The following is a 23634-nucleotide window of genomic DNA, read 5'->3' on the forward strand; positions in this document are numbered from 1 at the left end:
CACACACAGTATTAGATATTTTTCAATAAACTACTCAAACTCTCCTTAAAATGAGATAAGGTCATTCACTGTGTCTTAACATTTCATTTAGAAATTACAGCATTTTAGAATTAGATCATTTTAGGGACAGAACAATTTTAGATGATCAAGTCCTTTATCACTTTACAGATGAAAAATAACTGACCCAGCTAGAAGTGGTGGTGCACATCTGTAATCCCAGCTGCTTGAAGGCTGAGGCAGGAGGATTTCAGTTCCAGGCCTGTTCAGCTTAGCAAGATCCTTCCTCAAAATAAAACATAAAAAGGTCTGGGATGTAGCTCAGTGGTAGAGTACTTGCCTAACATGCATGAGGCCTTGGGTTCAATCCCCAGTAGTATAAAAAGAAGAAAAAGGAAAACAATCACCCAAAGAGATCTGTGACTATCAGTACTGCTAGAAACATCATTGCTAGAAACAAAACTGAGGTGTGCAAATTCCAAATCCCTTCTTCATTCAAGGGATACTAAAATTTCATTATATTTTCTAAAAACAGTTTTTTGTTTTGTTTTTGGCACCAGGGACTGAACTGAGGGGCGCTTGACCACTGAGGCACATACCCAGCCCTATTTTGTATTTTTTATTTAAAGACAGGGTCTCACTGATTCGCTTAGTGCCTCACTTTTGCTGAGGCTGGCTTTGAACTCACAATCCTCCTGCCTCAGCCTCCTGAGCTGCCAGGATTACAGGTATGTGCCACCATGTCCGGCTCCAGACCTTTTCTTGTATCATTAGCTATTTGTGATGAACTTGTTTGGTCATCATGTGTGCAGAGATTTGTCAAAACCAAACCCAACATGGATGTATCATCATTAACATTCTTAGTGATTCCCAAGAAACATAGGTAAAATTTAGGGGAGATACAGTTGGGCACAGTGGTGCATGCCTGTAATCCCAGCAGCTTAGGAGGCTGAGACAGGAGGACCAGGAGTTCAAAGCCAGTCTCAGCAATGACAAGGTGCTAAGCAACTCAGTGAGACTCTGTCTCTAATAAAATACAAAACTGAGCTAGGGATGTGGCTCATTGGTTGAGTGTCCGAGTTCAATCCCTGATGTCCCCCACCCCCCGCAAAAAAAAAAAATTAGTGCAGACACAGTATTCCAAATCATTATACAAATAAAAAGAAAGAAATGTTATGCTAGACTACCCTCACATTTTAGTTTTAAACAATCTCTCCCTGTTTAATGTATGCCTGCTACTTTATGCAATATTTAACACAAATGTATTGAGCTCCTACTAGAACTAATAAATATGCTCTTAGTCCTCAATAAACTACCAGAAACTAGACATGAAAATGAATAATTAAAATACATAAAGCAATCTTAAGGGGAAAAATGTACCTGGGAAAATTAAGGAGCTATTATTATGTAAATATTATTTCAGATGGGTATAAAAGAATAATAGTATAATTACTTAAATTTTTGTTTAATGATTCAGTTTCAAATAGAAACATAAACTAAATTTTATGCAATCTTTAATAGTTCTTTCACAGTTAATATGAAAGTCACAAATCCATTACATAATGTGTTAAAAATTTTAAAGAAACAAAACAACAACAACAAAAAAACTACTTTAGGTAGACTATAGAACCCCCAATGTAACACAGAACCCAACAGATCAAATTTTCTCATTCACACTTCCTGCCTGGCCTCCAAGATATATTTGAGTTACCAATGCATAACTTAAATAAGGGGGTGGGGGTGGGGAAGAAGTGAAGAGAAGAAAAAAAAAAACATCTTAAAAACATTATGAAGGATTTGGGGATAGCTCAGTGCATGCCTAGCATTTGCAAGGACCTGGGTTCAATCCCCAACACTACAAAAGAAAACAAAATTTTATGAGTTCTGAAAGTATTACAGAGACTTAAAATTTTTTGTTTAAATGTATTTTCTAGTTTAAAAACTAGAAAATACAAATTCTAAAATAGATGAACAGTGAACCAAATACTTCTATATCAATAAACCTCACAAAAATTATTCTGGTTTTCCAGGCATGGTAGTGCACACCTGTTATCCAAGCTACTCAAGAGGCTGAGGCAGGAGGATCCACCAAGGTCAACATGGACAACTTACACCCTATCTCAAAATAAAAAACAAGCAGGGCTGGGAGTGTTGCTTAGAGGTAGAATGGAAAGCCCTGAGTTCAATCCCCAGTATTGGGAGAAAAAAAATTTTTTTGCTCTTTTATTATATAATTGTCATGCTCTAATGGCAACCTACAGGTTAGATTTCATTATACCAAAAATAATTAAATTCTTTCTTTGGCCATGCTATTATCTCCACCACATTAAAAAAAAAAATTATTTAAAGGAAGTACTACTGTTATTTTTTTTAATTTTTTTGTAGTTGTAGGTAGACAGAATGCCTTTATTTATAATTTTTACATCGTGGTGAGGATCTAACCCAGTGCCGCATGCACGCTAGGCAAGCACTCTGCCACTGAACTACAGCCCCAGCCCACCACTGTTATTTTAATTACTTTCATGAAACTACTTCAAATCTTTGTTAACTTTTATCCTAATATTCAATATGTTAATATTAATTATGGTAAATATAGTATACTATTTACCTAAATAACCTCTTGTAGGAAGTACGTCTATGACAAGACATCTACAATAGAGACAAATAGGATCAAAAGCAATAATCATTGAGTTTGAAGGTCAAGAGGTAAGAAGAAAAAGGTTCTGGACTATGCTTCAAAGCAGGGTAAAAGAGTTCACAAACAAAATGCAGATTTTCATAAGCCATATGTGAGCAAGAATAAGTAGCCATTTGACAAAAAAAGAAAGAAAAGAAAAAAGTCCCCATATCATCTGGGGAACAAAAAACAGTTAAAGATTAAATATGGTTAAATGATAATTAAATATGATATAAATATTTCTAACCTGAACTGTTATTAAAATGTAAGCAATCCCTAGTTCCTCAAAATGTCCATTTAGGGCTGGGGGATGTGGCTTGGGTAATAGAGCACTTGCCTACCAAGCAGAAGGTTCTGGGTTCTATCCCCAGCATGTGGGGTTGGAGTTGGTAAATTCCCAGTTAGCGTGCACAAACTCCATCTCACAGACACACAGCACTGTTGCTGGAACCAGGTACCTGGACTATGCCTAATAATCGAGTTGTGTTTTTTAATTTATAAGAAATACCAGTTTGTTTCACAAGGTTATCAATTTGCAATCGAAAATCAGAGGGTCTTTAATATGGTTCTACTGCAAGAAATCCTTCATTCCCACTATAAAGCAGATACTACATTAGAGCTGGAGGTAAAGAAGACTATAAAACAAGTCACACAGTCCTTGTTCTCAAAGAGCAACCAGTGTAGCAGAAAAACTAACAAAATTCTGACATTCAAAAAACCACACACAAAAAAAAATTTCAAGTAAATGGGGATATCATGATTTATTTTACAAAACACAATAAAACATAATTGATGTGAGATTCCTAAATCTTGATGACTAGATAAAAAATAGAATTAATTTTTCCTTCTGAATATCACTTTTCACACTAAAAGTATTAATGATTTTTTTAGAGTTGTGGCATGCCTAAAACGGAAATATTAAAAAGAATTTGATGCTGAGTGAGGCTATCTACCTACGTTCACTGAATACTGAGGTGACCTTAGTTCTGCTGCCACTAAATTCAATGGGCAAGTAAAGTGAACACATGCCTCAGTAAATTTACATATTACTTAACATTTTGGCCATAAGGATTCGTCTAAGAGTATAAAACATTTAATCTGCACAAGTTGATGTAAAGATTATCATAGAGGGCTAGGGCTGGGGCTCAGTGGTAGAGCACTCACCTGGCAAGGGTGAGGCACTGAGTTCAAGCCTTAGCATGGTGTACTGTGTCCACCTACAATTAAAAAAAAAAAAATGTATATTTGGGGGGGGGAAAAAAGTACTTTGCCCATTTAAAAAAAAATCATACAGTATAAGCATATGGATTATACACAATCAGATAAGTGACTTGATAGAAATAAGCACAGGATCAATACTGAAGTCAGTCTTGTGGCAGTCAGTAATGAAATGCTCATTGAAGGAGATGCTTTCTAAGAAATTTTAATACTTTTTAAGAAACAGGAAGATGGGCAGTCCATCCAAAGGCAGAGAGCCTGAAAGAACACAGCAGACAACAGTCAATAGGCTCAGGAAAAGGGTTAAAAGGGGTTAAATCCCCAAAGCTTGCTCTGTTAAGAAGTTTGGATTTTATTCAAAGGATCTTAAACTGGTGAGTGCTGTGATTAGATCAGAAAATCAAAAAGATCACTGTGACAGTCACGTGATCAACAAATTTGAACAAGGAAGTAGTAATGATTAGAAAATTGAGAATATGCAACAGTTATCTACATGAGAAGCAGCCTAAACTAATGGACAGAAGAGATGGGCAAAAGTAGGCTAATTTGAGAAATACTAAAGATGGACAAGAATGTATCACCAGGCTGGAGATATGGCTCAAGCGATAGCGTGCTCGCCTGGCATGCGTGCGGCCTGGGTTCGATCCTCAGCACCACATACAAACAACGATGTTGTGTCCGCCAAAAACTACAAAATAAATATTAAAAATCTCTCTCTCTCTCTCTCTCTTTAAAAAAAAAAAAAAAAAAAGAATGTATCACCAACCAGACGAACATCATCATCCAAGCTTTCTGTGTAAGTTTCTGGGTTATGCCATTCATCAAGACAGAGATTATAAAAATAACATATTTAAAGGGAAGATGAGGTCAGATGAGGTCAGTTCTGAGCAGGTCATAGGAGACTTGGAATTAGCCAAGTGAGGAAGCAAGCAGGTTGCTGGCTATCAACCATATCTGTTCTGTAGACCAATTTCTCCTGGTTAGCAAGGAAGATGAAACACAAGGCTGAGGATGAATATCTTGGTAATTTTAAGAGTGGCCAAAGAAGGAGGGTATGAGGGAGCTGAGGAAAAGCCAGAGACAGGAAAAAATGAGGACAGTGTGTCACACAACTAAGGGGAAGATAGTTCAAAAAGTAAAGACCACACAGTTTATTGCATTTACTCAATTCTTTTCCCTTCCTATCCCCCCACCCCATGACCACATTTTCCTGGAGCTGAGGGTGATGGTGCACACCTGTAAACCCAGTAATTCTGGAGATTGAGGTAGGAGGATCACAAGTTCAAGGCCAGCCTCAACAACACAGTGAGACCCTCAACAATTTAATGAGACCCTATTTCAAAATAAAATTAAAAAGTGCTAGGGACATGGTTCAGTGGTAAAGAGCCCTGCTACCACAAAGGGAAAAAAAAGGAGGAAGGTAAAATGTTACTGTGTTAATTCAAATAGCTACATTGGATCCTGACTCAACCACAAGGAAGGAAAGACAGATATTTACCAGGTGAGGAAACTGAGACTCAGAAAGGTTAAGTATCTTGTCCAAGTTCACAAAACCTGGCATGCAAAAGATATGAACCCTAATCAATCCAACTCCCAAAATTAAAATAATAGGCCTCACAAAAAATATATGAAAGAAACACAAAATCCAAATTGATTTGGGGGGATGATTAAAGGGTTAATTTGAAAAAAAGAAAAAAATACAAAGGGTAGCAAAACAAACTCTGGATATGGATTCTGCCTTTGAGACCACATTTAGGCTTCTCCTACAAAGAAGGGTACCTCTTAAGTAGGATTATCCTAAAAACACAGAGCCTTTTCCCAGTCTTAAATCTCTTGACCAATAACTATACCATAGTCCTGTATTTTCAGTCCAAAAAACCTGTCTCTCTGACATAGTAAATCTGTCCTCCACATTTGAGTGACACTACAACTGTGAGAAGAAAATGGTGAGCAATAAAATGAAGTATGTCAAAGACATAGTACTAATACTTTGAGTTATGTTTAGGATTCTTTTTTTACAGGAGAAAGGAAGAACTAGTATTGAACCCAGGGGTGTTTTACCACTAAGCTGCATCCCCAGACCTTTTTATTTTTGAGACAGGGTCTCACTAAGTTGCTGAGGCTGACCTCAAACTTGGAATCCTCCTGCCTCAGTCTACTGAGTCACTGGGATTACTGGCGCTGAGCTAGGATAAATATTTTTTAAGTGCTGGTAATTCAGATTTAGCTAATGAAAAGCACTGATCTCAAGTTTGACCTGTCAAGGACTGACTATGTTTGACAGACTGAATGTATAAGTGTATTTTAAATGTCTCTGGAAATTTAATTAACTGAGTAAAGAGTATGAAGGAATTTAAACTATTAAATTAACATTAACTTTTTAAAAAGTGAAAACTGTTGTTCCTTATTCCAAACAAAAGTACTATGCTTACAATAACAAAACTAAAGGAAAATTAGATTTTTAACTTGCCATTTTAATAAATTAAACATTAATTTGAAAACCAAGTAATTTTAAGTAGTCCTTTCCATACACAAAAGGCCCCCCCCCCAATATTAGAAAACTCACACATAACTAAACTGCTCTACTAACCACCACTTGCTCTACACAAAAGCCCTTCTTAAAGTAGAACCTTTGAAAACTAACTTAATAAGTATGACTGATTTAAGAAACCATTTCCACTGACACTGGGAAATTGAATCAAACCTCCTTACACAATCATCCACAGGCATGTTTAGCACCTCTCTAGCATGCACAAGGTCCTAGGTTTGATCCACAGCCCCAAAAAAAAACAAACAAGAAGGAGAAGAGGAGGAGCACATCTTAATCTGCTAAAACATATCCTCCTTTATTGTTATTTGAAATATCAAACTTAAATAACTATTACATCGCATAGCCATGTAATATATCTGGAAGATTTTACAAGTACTATTCACAGTACCTATAGAAAGGGATGTCTTTGAAGAGGGAAGATGGAAGGAGACAGAATTAACTTTTACTATATATTTTTAGTATTACTGACATATTTTAACATGTATTAAGTATTAATTATTTAAAAAAACACAATTTTAAGTTAAACAATTTTAAAATATAAAAACTAAAAACATATCAAAACCATGTTTTTCTTCTTTTTTAGTAGTTATTCAACTACTAAGAATCCCTGCCTTAGAGGTTCAGAACAGCTGCAGTGGTACTACTGCTAACTGGGCATGAACTACAGGAAGGAAAAGGATTTTCCATGACCCACCAGCTAGCAGCAAGACCCTGGGCAAGGCGGAGTCTCCCTGGGCTGCTTCTGCTTCTCAGCTGTGAGGGTTAGACTTAAGAACTTGAGAGGTCCACTCTAGCTAACACACCAGACTCGGAAAGAAAGAACCAGCAGGTCACTTTGAACTCAGTAAAGGGTATGGGCTAACAAAGGCCCAGACAGGAAGAAGGGAACAATGGGGAGTTTTGCAGAGTGCAGGTAGAGGCACTGACTTAGGGATCGGCCTTACTCCCTGAAAAGTGGGAGAAGCATTCACATCACTGGAGACACAGAAAAGGCAACTAGGAGAACAGAAGCATCATAAAAGACCAGGGCCCTCAGTTTCTTTTAGAAGAACATCGGAAATCCTGGAACTATTCCACAACGTTCTGGTAACAGTGCTGCTGACACATCAATGGAAGGCATTCTCTTTATTAATGAGTAGTATCAATGCATTTACAATATTGCATTAAGCTGTCTGTCAACCAATGTTTGAAAACTAATTGTGGGTTAAGTTATTTGTCAATCAATATTTGAAAACTGCCTGCACAATTCACAGGAGCCGGATTTCAACTTCTTCCTACACACAGAAGCTCCATTTGCCAACATGTCTTCCAAAAACCCCAAAATCTGGAACCCTACTAATGCTTCTTCTTAAATCATACTTAAGTATATGTCCACATATCTCCACATCTCTCATCAGCACTCCATAACACCGTCATCACTTGTCAAATTTGCTCAAATCACCAAATAAATCTCTGTGATCTGCCCAGTTTGTTTTCCACAGTACTGACAACCAAAAGTTTTGACTGCGTACCTACTAATAAATAAGAGCAACATTCCCAACATATCTTTACCTATGGCATAGGTACTAATCTATAAGTAAATACCTCAAAAAATTAATTTTCAAATGAAACAGAATCATGATCACAATAATGGTATTGATACCACTAAAATACTGATATAAACCCATTTTTTTGTGTGATCCATGATTAAATATTTCTCATTATGTTTGACAAAAAATTTCATTTATAACACTTTGTCATAAAATAGTTTGAAAGTCTATGATTTCAAGTCAATATTTGGTTTTAATGGCTAACAGAGCCAAAACAGAAACATGGGTCCAAAAGGAACAATCACTATAGCTATGCTTATTAACTGTGATATTTATTTTTCTACCATTCAATAATACAAACACTTTCCTTTAAATCTGGCTAAAGATGTACATCTTCCTTTTTCTCTTTTCTTATGGTACTGGAGCAAACATCATATCATTTCATTCATAAATATTTCAGTACTTGTCTCTAAAAGTGTCTTCCTTTTTAAATACAATATCTCCCCCCCGCCCGCCCACAAACACACACGAAAAACAAAATAAATATAATCACAATACTATTATCATACCTAAAAAAAATAACAATCATCTGATATTCCCAATGGTCTCATAAATATCTTTGAATGCTGGTTTGGGTATACACTGTTAGAGTCTGTAAACAAGTCAGGATGGCGCCTGGCATTTTGCCAGAGGGAGTGGTTTGTGAAGTAACGCCAGCGAGCCATTAAGTGTGGAGATTCCTTATTGGTTGACTGATGTATCTAGTTTATGCTAATTAAGATAAGCTGTGTGGAATGTATAAATATCCCTCTGGTCCTACAATAAACGGCTCCTACTCCTGCTGTATCAATCTACACAAGTTGCTTGTCACCCCCCGGTTATTTTGCTGCAGCCGGACTGCGGCAATACACATTACATTTAGTTAATATGTCTTGAGTCTTTTTTAAACTGTAATAATTTTTTTTACTCTTTTTTTATGTTTATTTGCAGTAATGATTCATTTGTTCTATAGTATTTCTCACATTCTGAATTTGCTAATAGCATCCTATAAACTGTTAAATCTAGAAGCTTAATCTGAGTCAGATTTGATTTGCTTTGTGAAGAGGGGAGCAATATTTCATGAATGTTATGTTCTTCCCACTATATCACATAGAAGGAACAAAAGATGTGGTTGTCCCAATTTCAGAGATGTTATGATTCATCAGAATACTGCCAGCTTGACCCCCCCCCCCCCCGGCCCATTATAAAGCTCCATAATGTTTTGTGTTTTGGGTTTGTTTGTTTGTTTTGGTGGGGGTGCTGGGTACTAGGAATTGAACTCAGGAGCACTTGACCACTGAGCCACATGGCCACTCATAATGGTTTTAACAGCTGCTAATAATCAATGCCTAGGTTCTTTATTTCATTAGATTATCTGAAAACTTATTTTAGAAATATATTTGGAGATTTTTATCAGGTTACAAAATTATGTTTCCAAATTTTTCATGTGCAAAATTACAAGAATTTTTATAGATACAACAAATCATACTGAAATCATAAATCATTTGGGAAATCAAATATAAACCACAAGGCAAGTCCACTTCAAACCCACTTGGGATGGCTAGAGTTAAAAAGATAGACAATAACTAGTGTTCACAGGGATGTGGAGAAATGGATACTCTTATAGAATTACTGCTAGGATTGTAAAATGGAGTAGATGCTCTAGAAAGCATTTAACAATTCCTCAAAAAATTAAACACAGAACAAGGCATGGTGGTGCATGCCCCCAGGAAGCTGAGACAGGAGGATCACAAATTTGAGGCCAGCCTTAGCAATTTAGTGAGACACTCAGCAACTTAATGAGATCCCGTTCAAAACAAAAATTAAAAGGACTGAGGATGTAGCTCAGTGGTAAAGCACCCCTGAGTTCAATCCCTAGTACCAATAAATAAATAAATACACAAAGATCCCTGTGTGGTGGTGCACACCTGTAATCCCAGTGACTCTGGAGGCTGAGACAGGAGGGTTACAGGTTGGAAGTCAGCCGAGACAACTTAACAGGACTCTCTCTCAAAATAAAAATAAAAATGGCTAGGGATGTAGTTCAATAGTAGGATGAAGGCCACAGATTATATGATTCTGTTTTTATGACATACCCAGATTAGGCAAATCCACAGGGACAGAAAAATTAGTATATGCCAGGGACTAGAGAGGACAGAATGGGGAGTGAAGCTAATCAGTACATAGTTTCTTTTTGGAGTGATAAAAATGCCCTTAAATAAGATAATGGTTATGATTGTACATAAATGCACTAAAAACCACAGAATTTTATGGTATGTAAATTATATTTCAGTAAAGCTTGTTTTTTTTTTTTTTTTTAAAGTACCAAGGGGAAAGTGCTTTCCCACAGCACCTTTTTTCCTAAGAAGAAATAAGTTACTTTCATGTTCATTATTAAAATAATACCTTTACTTGGAGCCTGGGGTTGTGGCTCAGTGGTATAGCACTTACCTAGTACGTGCGAGACACTGGGTTCGATCCTCAGCACCACATAAAAAATAAAATGAAGTTATTGTGTCCAACTACAACTAAAAAAAAAAAAAAAAAAATTTAAATAACACCTTTACTTGAAGATACAGATTAAGGATTATTTTTTCAAATGGTATTTGCTATGTACCACACTTATGCTAAAAAGCTGACTTTGAGGGGGTAGTGCTGGGATCAAAACCAGGACTTCACCCATGCTAGGCAAGTGCTCTACACTGAATTACATCCCCAGTCCTAAACAGTCGTCATTTTTTAAGTTAATTAATACATGCTGTTTTGTTACTATTATGATGATGATGATGATGATGATGATGATGTGTGTGTGTGTGTGTATTTTACTTTATTGGTACTTTACCAATGAGCTACACCCCCAGCCCTTTTTTATTTTTTAACTTGACACAGGGCCTTGCTAATTGCTGAGGCTGGTTTCAAACTTGCAAACCTCCTGTTTCAGCCTCCTGAGTAACTGGGATTATAGGGGTATACCAGTGTGCCTAGCTTTATTTTTCATTTTGAGACAGTGTCTCACTAAATTGCCCAGCCTGGCCTTGAACTCATAATATTCCCTGTCAGTCTCCCAAATAGCTGGGATTATAGGTATGTATGCCACTGCACCTGGCAACAGTTGGCTTTTTTTTTTTTTTAACTGATGCATTATAATTATACATAATAATGGGATACATACATGCATATAACATAATTTGGTCAATCTCATTCCCCAGTATTTTCCCTTTCCCTCATCTCTCCCACTAATTTGCTTCCTCTACTCTACTGATCTCCCACTGTCATTAACATTATTATTTTAATGACTACATTATAATTACATATAAGTGAGATTCATTATGGTATATTTGAATGTAGACATAGCACATTTGGTAGATTTCATTCCCAGTGCCTCCCCATTGTCTCCCCTCCTCCTTCCCTCTATATCTCCTCAAGAAATAAAACCTAGAGCCAGCATAGTGGCACCTCCCTATTATCCTAGTTGCTCCAAAGGCTGAAGCAGGAGGATCTCAAGTTCAAAGACAGCCTCAGCAACTTAGCTAGGCCCTAAGCAATTTAGCAAGACCCTGTCTCAAAATAAAATGGACTGGGGATGTGGCTCAATGCGTAAGTGCCCCTGGCTTCAATCCCTGGTTCAAAAAGGAAGGAAGGAAAGAAGAAAGGGAGAGAGGGAGGGAGGGAAAGAAAACCAAAAATCATTAAGGGGGATGGCATCAAAAAGCTTCTGTACCTCAAAGGAAAAAATTAAGAATGTGAAAAGAGAAGAGACTGGGAGAAAATCTTTGCCAGCTTTGCGTCCAAGAGATGATTAGCATCTAGAATATTATAAAGAACTCAAAAAACACCTCAAAACAACCCAACCAATGAATGGTTAAATGATCTAAACAGACATTTCTCAAAAGAAGAAATATGAATGGCCAACAAATAATGTGAAAAAATGTTCAACATCCTTAGCAGTCAGGGGAAATGGATATCAAAAACTACACTGAGATTTCATCTCATACCAGTTAGAATAGAAATCAAAGAACACAAATAATAGCCAGGTGTGGTGGTACCCACCAGTAATCCCAGCAACTCTGGAGGCTAAGGCTCTAAGCAACTTAGCAAGACCCTGTCTCAAAATAAAAAATAAAAAAGGGTGGGGATGTGGCTCAGTGGTTAAGTGCCCCTGGGTTCAATCCCTGGTATCAAAGGAAAATAAAAGAATACAAATAATAATAAATATTGACAATGATGTGAGGGAAAAGGTACATGGTTGGTGGGAGTGCAAATTAGTACAACCACTTTGGAAAGCAGTATGGAGATTCTTCAAAAGTCTAAAAATGATATCACCCCATGACCCAGCTATTCCACTCCTTGGTATTTATTCAAAAGAACTAACATCAGCATACTACAATGATATATACATACCAGTGTTTGGAGCAGCACAATTCACAAAAGGCAAGTTAAAGCAACTGTGAACAGATAAATGAATAAATAAAATGTGGTATATATACACAATGGAGTTTTATTCAGCCATAAAGAAGAATGAAATTATGTCATTTGCTGGTAAGTGGATGAAACTAGAGAACATCATGAAATAAGCCAGACTCTGGAAGTCAAGAGTAGGATGTTTTCTCTCATACATGGAAGTTAGATTGAGAGAAGAAATTTTTAAAAGATGTGGAGAGGGTGTCAGGAAAATAGAAAGGAGACCAACAGCTGTTTTTTTTTTTTTTCCTTTTATTCTTTTTTCTTTTTTGCAGTACTGGGAATGGAACCTAGCTAGGGGTGCCCTATCACTGAGCTACCATTTCCAGTCCCTTTGACATTCTTTTATTTTAAGACAAGGTCTCATTAAATTGCCAAGGCTGGCCTCAAACTTGCAATCTTCCTGTGCTGGCCTCACAAGTTGCTGAGATTACAGGTATGTACCACCATACCTGGCCAGCTGGCATTTTTTAAAAAGAAAATAAGCCATCAACAACTCTAATACAACACAACTAACGAAGGACAACCTGACTCGACAGCTTGCCCATTAAAAGGCAATGAATGAATTTCTCTTTTAATCAAAGTAACTGTTTTGTCAGTAGTTTTCACTTAGACACTTATTCCAAATAACAATGTTCTTAATAAGAAAATTATTCACTATTAAGAGTATGTCTTCCAGGAGCTGGGGTTGTGGCTAAGAGGTAGAGCACTTGCCTAGTATGCATGAAGCTCTGTGTTCGATCCTCAGCACCACATAATGAAATAAAGTTTTGTCTCCACCTATAACTAAAAAATAAATATTTAAAAAGAAAAAAGAGTATGTCTTCCAGTAGCTCAGAAGTGGTTCTTTCCGAATTCAATTATCAAAAAGACTCTAGTAATACATGCTAAAAGCTGCTTAATCTTTTTTTTTTTTTTTTTCCCTTCCCCTCCCAGTGCTGGGGATCAAACCCAGGGCCTGGCACATGCTAAATAAGCACTCTACCACTGAGCTACACCTGCAGCCCTGGACTCATTGTATACCAAACTTCCCACACTGCAAAATTTGTTCAAATACTTATTTATTTAGAGATAAGGTCTTATTAGAATGAGATTCAAGCTAGTCTCAAACTCAGGATCCTCCTGCCTCAGTTTTCCACATATCTGGGATTACAGGAACATGCCACAGGAATCAAATTTATTCTAATATTATTTGTTCACAAATTCAGCAATGTTTCCTATGCATCCTCCAACGTTATTTAGTGAAAAAGGAATGCATTTTGGCTTCTTGATAAGTAATTTTCCATGTATTAAATCAATCTTGTTTGTTTAAGTGGGCCTGGGGGGTAAGAGAAGAACCTGCTAATGGTATGTGCCTTTTTGTCTTTCATAAGAACCAGAAATTCTGCAAAGCACTTGATTGAATAGCTTATAACTTTAAACATCATTTAAAAAAAAAAAAAAAGTATCCAGGCACATTGGATTATGAGCTAAGTAGTGGCCCAGGAAGCTGGGGTAGGAGGATCACAAGTTCAAAGTCAGCCTTAACAACTTAATGAGACCCTGTCTCAAAATAAAACACAAAAACAGGCTGGGGATCTGGCTCAGTGGTTAAGTGCATCTGGGTCTATTCCCTGGCACCAAAAAAAGTAGGAGCTGAGGTGTGGCTCAGTGGTATAGCACATCCTTAGCATCCTCAACACTGGGAAAAGGCGTGGGCAACTCTTTATATTCCAGATGTTAAGTTTTCAAATGCCTTGGTACTGGTGATAGCCCTCTATTTTATTAATTACCATCTCAAGGTTGTTTTGATGAAAGATTCCTATTAATAACGAAGGCTATAAATCCATATTTCATAAAAGCTTCTTATAAATCCATATTTCATAAAAGCTTCTATTCTCCATATTAATGAGTTCATTTCTTTAATGTAATTTAATAGTTAGTCAAGAGTTCATAATAGAAGACTAATATCAGCTCTGCCATCTTATTTGTTTGCTTGTGCTTGCATTATCAGTTCTTTCTTCAATCGTTGGTTTCTTTGCAGATCCATTTTGAAACCTTTGCAGGTTAGTTTAATGAAAAGTGAATAAAATAAATAACAATATGTTGCAAGTGGGTGTCATAGTATATACTTGTATCCCCAACTACTAGGGAAGCTGAGGGAGGAGGATCACAAGTTCAAAGCCAGCCTGGGGAGGTTTTACAAGATGGCGGAATAGAGGAGGTTGAGTTTCTGGCTGCTCTGTGCCATGCCATGAAACCAAGAAAGCAGATAGGCAGCTTCTCCATAAGTGAAGTACTAGAAACATTCAGGGACACTTAAGTCCACAGGGTAGAAACTTTACTGTCTCAGATCCACACTGTTAGATGGGTAGACATACAAACAACATGAAAAAGGAAACAAATTGTCCCAAACAAACCAAGATACTCCAATAACAGAATCCATTGACATCAAAGTGGAAGCAATGTCAGAGAAGGAGTTTAGAATGTACACAGTTAAATTGATCTGCAAAGTAAAGAACAGTATAGGGAATGAAATCACAGAGAAAATACAGGAAGTGAAAGATCACTTCAATAAAGAGGCAGAGATTCTGCAGGGGAAAAAAACAAGCAGAAATCCTTAAAATGAAGGAAACAATAAACCAAATTAAAAATTCAATAGAAAGCATCACCAACAGACTAAACCAATTGGAAGACAGAACCTCAGGCAATGCAGACAAAATATATAATTTTGAAAACAGAGTTGACCACAGAGAGATGATGTTAAGAAATCATGAACAGAACTTCCAAGAATTATTAGATAACATGAAAAGACCAAATTTAAGATTTATTGGGATAGATGAAGGCATATAGATATAAATTAAAGGAATGTACAATCTCTTCAAAGCCAGCATGGGCAACTTCATGAGACTCTGTCTCAAAATAAAGGACTAGAGATATAGCTCAGTGTGTGTGAGGCCCTAGGTTCAATGCCCAGTATGACAAAAATAAATAAAATAAAATGGGTTGGGGATATGGCTCAATGATTGAGTGTGTGCCTAGCATGTACAAGGCCAGGGGTCCAACAGTACTATAAAAACCAAACAAAACAAAACAAAACAAAAAACTGCAATCCACTGAATAGATGAGTATAACTCTGCTCACTGAAGAACTCCCTCTCTTCCTTCAGGACACCCAAAATTCTGTACTTGAACATTAACATTAACATTATGTAATCTACACACTCAAGAATACGCCAATGACAATCCCTAAATTAAATGTTTTATTTTATTTTTTTAGACAAAAATGAATGAAAATTCAAAATTTCTTCCAGCACCTCAGTAAACTGTCATATCCACCTCTCTGAAAACTACTGCTCTAGATTGCAGCCATAGTGAATTTTTACAATTGCAGATCGGACGGGCTCGATCTCCTGCTTAAAATCCTTCAGTGGCTTAGCTTTGCCTTCAACATAAAGTCCAAAATCTGACTTCTGCCTCTCTCCAGTCCAGTGGCTCTCAACCCTGACACATAAGAATCACCTGCAAAATTAAAATATATACACACATTCTCAGGCCCTATCTATGGCCAATTAAATAAAAACGATCAGGTTTTTTTCTTTTTTTAAATTAACCCTGGTTAATTTAAAAGCACAGTCAGGGCAGAGAATTATGGCTCCAGTGTCACAGCAAGCCACCTGCCACTTCCTGCTCACCATGATCAGTCAGTTTCAGGTGCTCACCAACCTCTCAATTAGGCCTTGCTCCACCAAGTGTGATCCACCCACCAGCAGCATCCGCCTCACCCAGGAGGTGGTTAGCAATGCAGAATCCCAAGTCCCACCCGGATCTACTGAATCAGGACTTGGCATTTTAACAAGATGCCCAGATGGTTCATGTGCACATTCAAGTAAGAGAAGCGCTGCCCTGAGCTACCAAATCCCTTCCCAGCTCAGGGCTTTTGCAAATGATGCTTAACTGTTGAACTTCTCTGGCACTCCCTAGACACCTTATTCTTCTCTTTTGATTACATCTACCACGTCTATAATTACCACAAAGTGATTAATTTCTGTCTACTGCACTAACCCTTAAGTGCCATGAGGACAGAAATCATATCCATGTTACTCTGGGGTATCTCCTCCTCCTAGCACAATGCCTGGTATATTCAACAGAACAGCATCTAGTCTTACATTTTATGCCAATATGATCCCATTCTATATTTTCCTAATATCTGTCTCATTCAGTAAATGTAAATTATATCTATAATCTCTCCCAGCTATAGGCTGAGGTAGGAGGATCATAAGTTCAAGGCCAGTCTGGCAACTTAGCAAGACCCTGTCTCAAAATCAACTTAAAAAGGGTTGAGGGGGCTGGGGCTGAGCAGAAGGGCTTATCTGGCATGTATGAGGCACTGGGTTCGATTCTCAGCACCACATATAAATAAATAAAATAAAGGTCTATCAACAACTAAATATATATATATATATTAAATAAAGGGTTGGGAATATAGCCCAGTGGTAGAACACTTGCCTAAGATGTACAAGGTCCTAGGTCTGATCTTCAGTACTGGGGGAAAAAAAAGAAAAGAAAATTAAACTTTTCTCAATCAACATTTCTTTTAAATTAATAAAATAATTAAATATTAGGTTTTTGTTTGTGATAGCACTGGCTGTGTTGTCAAGAATCAGGGCCATATAAAATTGCTGACAGTGTTGTAAAGTAGTTCAACCTTTAAAGGTAACAATTCAGCAATAAAATATTCCTCTGATACAGTGAGCATACTGGAGGGGTAAGGGTCCAAGAAAATAATCCAAAAAAAAAAAGAAGTATTTGAACAAGGGTACTCAGGTTTATAAAAGTACCAATTATAACGGTAAAAAAGGAAAAAATAAACAGACTGTACAAACTACAGCTGTTGATGCATGCAATACTATAATTTTAAAACAATAAAGATATATAAATGAGTAAATATAAAATATTTTATGCTATTCAACAATTCAAAAATTATCTGTATGTACTGACTACAACTAAAAAAATCAATGTACACGGACACAAACAGATAAATTTAGAGTAAATATAATTTTATACTTAATGGATTATCTTTTCAGTAGAAAATATATTAAAACAAATTTTAACACTGGGTTATTTGTGAGTTTCTGCTCAGCTTTATTAACTTTGTATTATATTATTGCTATTTTTGTTGCATTTATACACACACACACAAAAAAAAAAAATTTCTTCCCTTTAGCATTTGAAAACATTTACTAGTTACTATGCTGGAACTGAAAAAACAAGATTCTATATCTGGCCAACTTCCCAGCTATTAACTCAACTTCACCTGCATCTCATTTTTTTCACATAAAGAAAAATAATGCAACAATGTTTACAAATTGCTAAGTGCCTCCAGAAAGATAATGGTCATACACAAATATCAGAGCCGCAAAACATAAGCCATCACCACCCAACACTGCTTTTCCTGTACAAGTCACTCTGATCTTTCTGAGCCTCAATGTGGCCCTCAGTAAATTAAAAGAAATAGGCTAGAATAGGGAGAGGGAGCTTGGAAGGAATAGACGAACTCTAGAGAGGGCAGAGGAGTTGGAGGTAAAGGGAGGGAGCATGGGGTTAGAAATGATGGTGGAACGTGATGATCATTATTATCCAAAGTACATGTATGAAGATATGAATTGGTATGAATATACTTTGTATACAACCATGAAAAATTGTGCTCTATATGTGTATTATTGTAATGCATTACGCTGCCTTAAATAAATAAATAAAAGAAATAGGCTAGAATGACATGAGTGCCAGTGGCTGCTAAGAGAAGGGTAGGTATGTGGAAGTTGAAAAAGTATCCAGGTGATCCTGCTAGATATTCTGATGACAATCCATTGAGACACACTCACATTTTGGGGGAGAGAATAAATTGGTAGAATTACCTCAAAAAGTGGTAATTTGACCACGTTTAAAATTAAAAAATGGACACATCTTTTGACCAAGTAGTTCCACTTCTAAAAGCATTCTGTTCAGAAAATTTTATACATGAGCTCATAACAAAATATGTACTTTGTATTGCACTGCTGTAAGAGAAAAATATGGAAACAAATGTTTAACATGAAGACTACTTATAAATACATAAAGCTACATGTGCAAATACATAGTCATACATTAAAATAAGGTAATGTCAATACAAAGAATGAACAATTCTATAGGTACTGATTTGAAATAATTTCCTAAATATGCTTTGTTTTTGTTTTTTCCCGGTGCTGAGGATCAAGCCCAAGGCCTCAAGCATCTAACATTGAGCCATATCCCCAGCCCTAAATATGTTAATTTTTTAAAAGGTGTGACTGGTCTGTATCATGGTGGAATCTGTTCTATGTTGAAGCATTATAAAGGAACAGTGTCTATAGAAGGGTCACAAACTGGAAACTTCAGCCATCCCTGGAGAAGAGGTTAGGAGACAAGAGACTTGGGGCAATTTGTTTCTCTAAATACCCTTTCATACTGCTGGAATTTCTCTCTCATACTCATTAAATATCTTTTCCCAAAACTGAGCAGAATTCTCTTTATAACTTCCTTTGGGTCTAAAAGGATATGATTTTACCTGGGTAGGGTCTGGTCACTGCCTCCTAAATTGCACAGGTATCAGCATTAGCCTCAAATGTGCCCAAGTGACCTTTACAAAGCCCACTCAAAGTCCCTGACTGCCTTTAAATTCTTCCTTCAGTGACTCTTCCAGTGCTTAAACTTAAACACACTACATCTACTTCAAGCTGACCCTAATCTCATCTTCCAACCCTCTTAACTTTACCCAATCACCTGTTTAACCTCTTCCCAGTTCCCAAGGACAGTAAGTCCTTCTCCCTCCAAGCCTGCTGGTGCTGCTCTCTTTCCTATGTGTGCACGGTCCACCATGCACAAACTTCTATGCACCCTTCAGGACTAAAGGCCCATCCCAAGAAAGTTTTCCCACCTAAGGAAAGAGGGAATGTCCCCTGCACAACCTGGCAGAGGTTCTGGAACTAGACTATCAAGATTCAAATCCTGACTATAACTTTATCTGACTATACCTTCAACTGTAAGGCCTCAGTTTCCAACACTGAAAGAATTAAATGAGAGAATTCACGTCAACCCTGTCACAGGCAAGTAAAAAAACAACAGATTATTGTTACATTCTAGTAATATCTGTAATGCCATTATTTATTAACATCTCCCTGCCCTGCCCTAGAGTGAGCTCCTTCAAGGTAAGGGCATGACTTCATCACTTTCATTTTGTATCCCAAGCACTAAGCCTTGCAAATAGAAGGCCCAGGAATATAGTTAGGTAAGAGGGTTTGCTTTTCTGGTTCAGTATTTCATCCACATGCTAAATAAGTGGCTACAAGGTATACAGTGAATAGCCAATGGGGATCATTGATGGTACCCATCAATGCACATGAGTAAGATCACTTTAGGCAGACAGAGGTGAAAAATGAGTGGCTTTTGGCCTTTTAGTCAAGCAGATTGGAAGTCAGTGGGATGTGGAAAGTGCCAATTCTTGACTGACGAATACTTATGGGGTCTGGGTAGGATGGACATGAGAAGATAAGAAATCAGATGTGGTAAAAGTCCTGGGCATGCACTCCAAGCAGGCCTTCAGGAAACACAAGTGAAAAATTATCTTGGGTTTTGGGAAAGGATCTAGGAGACAACAGGAAAGAATTTTCCCAACAAGAAAAAGTGAACAAGACACAGCTCCTGCCCTTAAGAAGCTTCTCAAATGAAAAGAGCTAGCTAGGCAGGATGAAGCATGCCTGTAATTCTAGCGGTTTAGAAGGCTGAGACAGGAGGATCACAAGTTTGAGGCCAGTCTTAGCAATTTAGCAAGACCCTCAGCAACTTAGCAAGACCCTGTTTCAAAATTTAAAAGTGGGGGGCGGGGCAGGATATACATTTTTTTTAGTTGTAGATAAACACAATATCTTTATTTATTGTATGTGGTGCTGAAGATTGAACCCAGTGCCTCACACGTGAAAGGCAAGCGCTCAACCACTGAGCTACAACCCCAGCCCTCCCCGGAGTTTGAGAGAGAGTGAAAAGAGGGGGATAAGGGGGAGTGAGTGAGAGGGGAGTTTTAAAGAAACACATGGAGCTTAGCAGGGACAGGTGGAAGAGGATCAAAGAAAATAAAAATCTCCCAACATTAGAAGTGGTCAAAAAGCTCTGAATAGCCAGGGAGGGAATGAAGGAAAGGAGAACTGAGAGATTAGTCTAAAGTAAAAATGTAAGTTGAGGCAAGAGTGTCAAGGGCCTTGGTTGACCTGATAAGGTATTTTGGGCTTCATTCATCCCATGGGAAAAAGAAAGAGAAGGAGGTTTTAAGTAAACAAGTGACAGCATCAGATCTGTGTTTTTGAAAGGAGTGGCCAGGCAGGAAGATGCTCGGCCTTTCCTACTCAGTCCTCCTCTCACCCACCATCTTCTGGTTCTCTGGCTGCCTCAACAGCTAGCAGGTGGCAAGTAAAACCATCTCTGGGGAGATATGACTGGTTGAGAGCAGGAATCCCTATTCTAGGCAAAGGCTTTTGAAGACATTTACTCTGCCTAAAAGGATCTGAATATTCCTGTTTTCCTATCTCACAATATCATCACTGACAAAATACACACACACACTACACACACACACACAAAACCTCAACATTAGGTTCAATTCTGCCATTACAATTTTTATTTTCAAGAAATATATTAGAATTTTTTAAAAGAATTTTTAATTTCCCGGAAATAAAAAGGGAGGGGATGTGTATTCTCAAGTGGCTCACTATGAATTCTGAGCAGCTCTGAGTCCCTATTTTACCTTCCTAAGCATCCTCAACAGTTGGGAGTAGGCAGCAGAGAGGGGAGCCTGGGAGACGGGCGGCGGCCAGGAAGGGCACGGGGCTTTAAGGAAAAGAAAAGTTGGTCACTGCAAGAGCAAAATTTTCTCCTGTCCGGAGTTTTCCTTTCTTCCTATTAAATGAACTAGAGCAAATGCTGTTCTCGCTGTTCTAAGTTTCCTCTTACAGAATGAACTACGGCAGTGCCCTGGCCTGGCGCTAGAAGGACGCACGCAAAGTTCCAGGGCAGTCGAGAGGGGTCGGTGCCCAGTCCTGCACGTTTCCGGGGACCCCCCTCCCCCTCCCCACTGCGCAGGGATGCCGGATCCGACTGCAGAAGCCGGAGGGATTCTACCGGGAAAAGGAGAATGCGGGGACCCCTCCCACCCGCACCCGAAGCCGCCCCCGCTTCCGGAGCCCACCCGGGCTGCGGCGACTACACTCACCAAGTCGGGCGTTGGGCGGGACCACTGGGGACTAGGACGGCGCCTCCGCCTGGGTTCTGCGGCTGCGTCTCGGCCCGCCACTCGCCCTCAGGGCCGCCGCCCGGCCCGCGGCCCGGAGCCCCGCGGCGGCGGCGGCGGCCTCGCCTCCATGGCGAGGGAAACCGGCGGAGGGGGGGACTGGGTGGGCAGCGGTGATGGCGGCGTTGGCCTGGGGTCCGAGCTGGATCGCGCGCGCGTCCCTGTCAGCGCCGCACTCGCTGCAGCCTCGCTCCCGACCCGGTGTTAGCTGTAAGGCGCGTCCTCATTGGCCGTTCAGAGACGGGCGCTGGTTGGTCGACACCGAACGAGAGTCTCCTGCCCTCGTGGGCCCCGCCCTTGCGCGCTTCCGAGAGCTTGCTGGCCGCCGGGGGCGCGGAGTCGGGTATCATAATCTCAGAGGCCGGGAGAGGCTCGCCCCACCGCGGCGCAATGTTTCTCGGAAAGCTGGGTTTCAGAAGTTCCGGCTGCCAAGTGCACCTCCGTCTTCCGTTTCCTTACAGTCCCCAGACCCCTGGACGTGAGCCTTCTTCCCAGCTTACAGAGGCGGAAAAATGAGGCCAGGCACAAGTCACGCTAATACCTAGCGAAAGCCCTCTTTCCAACCCTCTTCAAAAGTGGTTCTTTCGTCGTCCTTCCCACCCCGCTCCCCACCGTCCCTAATTGCTTCAAAGCAAAGGACGAAGGATCTCACTGAAGGGAGAGAGGAACCTGCCAAGTACCTAGATCGTGCCTGGCTCCTTGGGTGCCGTCTTACATCAAGCCAATCCACGCCATTTCCACCAAGCCCCAGGGAAATCTCCCCGTTTTTCGAGATGCTCATACTGGTCCTGGTCCGCCATGGAGATGGGTGAAAACACTACACGTGGTGCTCTGCGGGGCGGGGGTTACCTCTTGCCATAGGCCTGCCGGGGATGGGGGTGGGGGGCGGGGGAGAGGATCAAAGTGCGGAGAGGACCAGGATGTGCATCACCCAGGGACGGGGTGTGGATCCCCTTCCTGGAGCCTTGGGCATCACGTCCCTCGTGTGGCGCCCGGAAGCCATCTGTCAGTGCGATGGCGGGAGCGGTTTTCCAGGCGCCGCACTGTGGGTGCTGCAGGACCAGGTAGGTCATCTGTGGCTTCAAGTTAATTTAAATCTTATCTATTAGGTGGCAAGTAGAACGTTTTGGGGTGTGGTCACCAGCGGGTTCCTCTGGACATTCGGTGGTCTGCGCCGTGCGTGTGGCTGGAAGCAGATTACACAGCAGGGCACAAGAAGAGTTATGGGGGATCCTTCAACCTAGACCGGAGTCCTGCGGTGCCCCGGGTGGGTTGCGGCAGGCCTCTCCTCCAAGCCGGCCAACCCCGAGATCCCCTCACACACAACCGACTGGTAGAGTCCCACGTTTGGAGCGCCCCAGGGAAAGCCTGTGGCCAGCCTCGACTCTTCAAGGAAGGGGAGGGTACCATAAGAACGTATTGCCCCCGGAGAAGGAGCCCACATCAGTTGCTGTTTCCAGCTTGATGCCTTTCCATCCCTAGGCCCAGCTGTTGGAGCACCAACAGTGGACTCAGTGCACCTCCCCACTCCCATTTATTTGTGGAGTAAATTAGTATGTGCTAACCCGAGCAACAGTCTGGGATTACTGGGTTGCGGTGAGCCTCTCTCAGACCATCCCCTCCCCAGCAGGGAAATCCCTCCTTGAGTTATGACTCTTGCTCCCTTTCAGCAGAGCCAGAGTACATAGTTATCAATGAGATAGATACCCAAGGCACCTCTGCCAGATAGGATAAACAACCCAGCCCCAGCCCCAGAGGCCACTGTCCTGTCTCCTAAATATCAGACCCCTGGGGCAGCCAATGAGGGCACCACCCACACATCCAAC

General features: G+C 39.7%; 1 protein-coding gene across 4 annotated transcripts in view; it reads right to left on the reverse strand.

Moving 5' to 3' along the window:
• Positions 1-22004, reverse strand: part of Ptpra (protein tyrosine phosphatase receptor type A) — a 122049-nt gene extending 100045 nt beyond the window's left edge. For all 4 annotated transcript variants that reach the window (XM_027954468.2, XM_027954461.2, XM_027954447.2 and 1 more), the window contains exon 1: positions 21731-22004. The gene's annotated coding sequence lies outside the window, so the exon portion shown is untranslated. The remainder of the gene's footprint in view (positions 1-21730) is intronic.
• Positions 22005-23634: the final 1630 nt, after the last annotated feature.

Source organism: Marmota flaviventris, chromosome 2, assembly GCF_047511675.1.
Source record: "Marmota flaviventris isolate mMarFla1 chromosome 2, mMarFla1.hap1, whole genome shotgun sequence".
Taxonomy (NCBI): Eukaryota; Metazoa; Chordata; class Mammalia; order Rodentia; family Sciuridae; genus Marmota; species Marmota flaviventris.